This window comes from Notolepis coatsorum (genome assembly GCF_963971535.1).
Source record: "Notolepis coatsorum genome assembly, chromosome: 7".
In the NCBI taxonomy this organism is placed as follows: Eukaryota; Metazoa; Chordata; class Actinopteri; order Aulopiformes; family Paralepididae; genus Notolepis; species Notolepis coatsorum.
This window is the reverse complement of record NC_140171.1, coordinates 9,376,907-9,382,543: the sequence shown is the minus strand read 5'-3', so window position 1 is coordinate 9,382,543 and position 5,637 is coordinate 9,376,907.

The window sequence follows — 5,637 nt, the reverse complement described above, 5'->3', positions numbered from 1 at the left end:
TGAAAGCACAAAGGTAGTGTAAAGAGATATATGACTAATCACAGGTTGCTACTGAAATGAACAGAGCAAAGTGTGAAAGAGCATAATGTAGCAGATATAAACAGACAGAGACAGTGTTAGCACCGTCTGACTACACACTCAGCACTGTACGGACTCTGGCGCAGTGTGCTACTATACCATGTATACTATTATTATTAGGGCTGTCAGTTTATCGCGTTAATTCGATTAATTAATTACACAGCAAATTATCGCGTTATGAAAATTTACTCAAAATGTATATAAAAAAAATATTACTTTTTTTTTAAATATTTAATCTCATTCATTCCATAAGAACGTAGAATAAACACTTACAGACTTTTTTTTTTAAATGGTCCATTTGCATGTTCTTGGTATCTGATTCTAGGGACATCTATGGATCTCAGGGAAGGTATTCCCAGTGTCAGAAATACTGTGTCTGTTACTAGGCTTGGCTTGAGTCAATTGTAATGAACCAAATGAGAATAGCAATTCAAATAAATTTTTTTACTGAATAACACTATGCTAAAATTTACCAGACCTGAAAAATCTAAGCAAATGAATAAAGGGAAGATGATTAAACAGAAGGTTTTGTAGATACAGTACTGAATTCTGCCATCCGGACACATGCAATTTGAAATATGATTATGGAATATAAAATATTAGGCCTAAAATGGTTATGCGATTAAAATGTGATTAATTTGATTAATTACAAATCCTGTAATTAATTAGATTCATTTTTTTAATCGCCTGACAGCACTAATTATTATTATTATTATTACTATTGATAGAATATACTGCCATGCCACTATTATAATTATTATTATGTTTTACTCTATTATTACCACTATTTCTATCATTATTTAACCATTATCTTTTCCCTGTTACTCTGTACCTCCCCTCCCCCTCTCCCTCCTCCGTGCTGTTATGACAACTGAGGATTTGACAAAAGAGGATTATTAAAAGAACACTTGACTTGACTTGAACACTAATAGAAAAGCGATCAAGAATATTGAGAACGGGATCAGAAGAAGAACACCGGCAGCAAAACCTTAACTTTAACTTTACGTCTTTTTAGTCCGGTGGTTCTATTGACGTCTCTATTCCTCTCCAGCACCGCAGCTGTGAAAAGACAGGGACTGTGGAAATACCTCCGCTGGACCGTGAAGCCTCTCATTTCCCACCGTATCAGCTGTGAGACTCCGAGGTCCTCGATCTATATATAAAGTAATCGTGTCGGTTACTAAAACCCACAGTTTGACCCGGAATTACAATAATCTAATCTCACACATGGCCGACCACGAGGCCCCTGCCACGACCACTCCTCATCCCGGGGGATGAGCCTCGAAATCTGGGTCTGCAAAGCTCCCCGCAGGAGACACAGTGCAGCAGCAGAGAGACCTGATTACCCATCTGGACCCGTGTGTGTGTGTGTGTGTGTGTGTGTGTGTGTGTGTGTGTGTGTGTGTGTGTGTGTGTGTGTGTGTGTGTGTGTGTGTGTGTGTGTGTGTGTGTCTGTTGTGTTGCCCTGCAGTGTGGGAACCTGGATTAGGGAACTGTTGAAGACATCTGGTCATTGTATTAGATGCATCAACATGCTGTAATAGACTGCAGAGGTGGTGTTGGCCCCGCCCCCTCCTCACCCCCTCCCTGTCCCCTCCCCGCCCCCTCCCAGCCCCCTCCCTGCTTCTAACGCACCGCCGATACTTTATTATGGAGACTGTGTGATACTTTGCAATATAAAACATTGGTTCAGCTTGAAATGTTGAACATTGACCTCATTTTTGCATTTGTTGCATTTTGTACTTTAGTTTTGTATATTGTATATTTTGATGGTCCTTATTCTTTTAACTTTTTTTACTGTATGAAGCACAATCTTAGGATGCTCATACAGAACCAAGCATTTCACCGTAATGTACATGTACCTTATGTGATGTGACAATAAAAAACAAAACATGCAACTTGAACTGTCTGTTTACGATCTGTCATCAGCAGAGGTAGCATGTTAACAGTACCTGTCCCTCGACAATAAAGGCACAACACTCTAAATATTACATGTAACTTCCCTGTATGAAGCGTGTTCCTTTACCCTAAAACCAGTTTCCACGGGTTGCTGCAAGTAGGTCGACAGGGAATGTCCCGGCCCTTGGCTCTGGTACTGTAGGTAAGGTGGTTACACAGAGATAGAATATTTACCCCCAAAAACTGGATGAGGATTCACGCAGAAATTCAAAGAAGTTTTAATTGTTTGAATATTCGAATCGTTGTTTGTGTGACATGTGATTTTATTTGACCCAACAGTGCAGCGCTTTGCTGACAAAGATCAAAGACTTTCCAGTCGCGTAAGCCTGGTTACATACCAGCGGCAAAACACATGCAAACTGGCTAATAAAACAATATGTCAATGGTTCCACCTTCCTTGAAACGTTTCTACTTCGTCATAACTAATAATTTATAGAGTTAAAACTCCACGACAAGCGGAAGAGCTTTTTAGTAATTAATGAGCACATGGGCTGTTTTTAATCTGACCTCCGCGTGAACTTTGCCGGAGGAATTAGAGTCTTTATATTGTGATGTACATCACATGCATGCCTGCACATCCATACAGTACACATCCTTACATGTTGTTACACATGAAGACATACACACGCGACAGGGTCTCAGGAGGTAGAGCGGTCGTCTGGTAATCAGAAGGTTGCCGGTTGCGTCTATGCCTTCTACAAACGCTGTTCGGTTTCCGGGTTCCTCTGATTGGCCACTAAGCCCACGTGACCGCACAGCGCGAGAGTGTAAAGGGGGGCGTAATAGCATAGGTCAGTGTCCAATCAGAGGAACCCGGAAACCGAACAGCGTTGTAGAAGGCATAGCCGCTTCCCGGTTAGATTCCGGCTCCTCCCGGCAGCGTGTCGAAGTGTCCTTGAGCAAGACACTTAACCCCTAACTGCTCCCGATGAGCATGTTGGCACTGTGTGCATGGTTGCCTCCGCTGTCTCTGTGAGAATGTGTGAGTGAATTGGTGAATGGTTGACACAGTGGTGCAGTGGTTAACATCCTGTCGGCTCACAGCAAGAAGGTCCTGGGTTCGAATCCCACTTGGGGGTCCCGGTTGCCAGGAACCCAGGTGGGGTATCTCCTCTCCTCCTCCTCTTCCTCTCCCTCCTCCCCTCCTCCTCCTCCTCTCCCCTCCTCTCTCCTCCTCCCCTCCTCCTCCTCCCCTCCTCCTCCTCCTCTCCCCCTCCTCTCCTCTCCTCTCCCTCTCCTCTCTCCTCTTCCTCTCCCTCCTCCTCCTTTTCCTCTCTCTCCTCCTCCCCTCCTCCTCTTCCTCTCTCTCCTCCTCTCCTCTCCTCTCCTCTCCTCTCCCTCTCCTCTCCTCTCCCCTCCTCCTCCTCTTCCTCTTCCTCTCCCTCCTCCTCTTCCTCTTCCTCTCCCTCCTCCTCCTCTTCCTCTCTCCCCTCCTCTCCTCTCCTCTCCTCTCCTCTCCCTCTCCTCTCTCCTCTCCCTCCCCTCCTCCTCTCCCCTCCTCCGCCTTTCTGTGTGGAGTTTGCATGTTCTCCCCGTGCTCGCAAGGGTTTCCCCTCCAGAAAAAGAGATAAACCCAAAGGAAAAACATGCAGAATAGATCGCTAACGCTGTTGCGTCCCTGACGAAGACGGACAGGAGCACTTGGATTGGTCCCTGGGTGCGGCCCCACTTCGCAGCCCGTGTCTGCTCCAGGCTGTCCTTGGGGGGAAGGATGACGGGATGGGTAAAGGGCAGAGAGGAAATGTCATTGGCAAACCAAAAAATGCATGCGTGTGTGTTCCTGTGTGTTCCTGTGTGTGTGTGTGTGTGTGTGTGTGTAACAGAGGCAACTCGCCCCTGCCACGAATTCGACCATGCCTTGAGTGGGAGTCGAACCCCAGGCGTCCGCACTGCGGGCGACATCACAAACCGTTGCGCCAAGAAAGGAATTCCCTCCTAAGCGCTCAGTTTGGATGCCTCTGGGGAGTGAGTTTTACACCCGTTACACTCACCCCCCCCTAAACTCACACCACCCAAGGCATCCGGGTCACGGCACCAGTGTAACAGAGGCAACTCGCCCCTGCCACGAATTCGACCATGCCTTGAGTGGGAGTCGAACCCCAGGCGTCCGCACTGCGGGCGACATCACAAACCGTTGCGCCAAGAAAGGAATTCCCTCCTAAGCGCTCAGTTTGGATGCCTCTGGGGAGTGAGTTTTACACCCGTTACATGTGTGTGTGTGTGTGTGTGTGTGTTGCCCATCTCGCATTTGTGTGTTCGCTGCATGACAATGTAGCAATATGTGGTACAAATAAAGACTTCTAAAGACTTCTAAAGAATGTGAGGCACAAGTTGTAAAGCGCTTTGGATAAAAGCGCTATATAAATGCAGTCCATTTACACTCACTGCCACACTACCAAAGGGTTAACCCTTTCACGGCGACAATACAGACGGTTAACTATTTCACTGCCATACGACAAAGGGTTAACCCTTTCACAACCACACTACATGTGGTAGTGAAAGGGTTAACCTTCTGTAGTGTGGTAGTGAAAAGGTTAAGCACTGTTTATTATGATGCTTCGTTTGTTGCCCAATCTCTCTGATCTTTCACTTAAAGGACCATATCAGTCTGATTTCGACTTCTCACCATTACTAGAGATTGTGCCTGTGTTTAGCTAGTTCTGTGTTCATAAGTGTATACAGTTTATGTTTTGATAGGTCTCAGTCCACCTGTCACACCTTCCCCCGTCCCCAATTTCGTATTGTCCAATTCTACCCTCCCCTGTCTCGAACGTTGCTAGACCATGCCTCCCACAAGCCGGCTGCAATATGGACGAAGCCTTGCATCACGTGTCCCCTCCGGTACTCGAGGAGGCAGCCGTCGCATCTTTTCACCTGCACAGCGCGATCTCTCAGCGGCGAGGGTCTGCATGGGAGGGACACGCCGCCCTCGTCGCTTCCTGATTCTACTGCGCAGGCGCACCAACCGACCTGTAGGAGTCGCTGTCCACAACGTCCGATCGCCACCCACCAGCTTCCCACCCCCTAATACTGCCAATTGTATTAGTATGAACGACCAGCCAAGCTGGTAGCAACGCCGAGAGCTGGGCTCGAACCCAGCATCTCCTGCGTTGGTGGCGAGCGCCTTGCCCACTGCGCCACCTAGCCGCCTATGCTCCATGAAACTTGAAAGTCACTAGGCGTAAGTAATTCACCCTTGTGAAACTCAAATGTCATTTATGTTCACTAATGTTACTGTATTAATCTACTACAACAAGCTGTTCAAATTCGTGCAGCAACCGGGAGCACCCAGGAGTTCATAACAAGCGCACCCAGCTGAATGCGGAAGATTGGCGTGTGGCGCTTCTAGTAGAGTGTGGTTTAACACACACTTTTCAGAAGGTTGAGTAACTAGCAACTTTCAAGTCCATGGAGTATTTTACACCCCTTTTCAACATCAACAGCAGTTTGAATGGTATTTAGTAAGGTAAGCGTATTAAAGACAGGGGCACTCTCCATTAAGGTATGGGGGTAGACTGGAGTCAAACTGAACGATGGCCTCTCGATGACTGAGCTTAGTGTGGTTGAGAGATTCCCACTAAACACACGCAGCACAGTGTA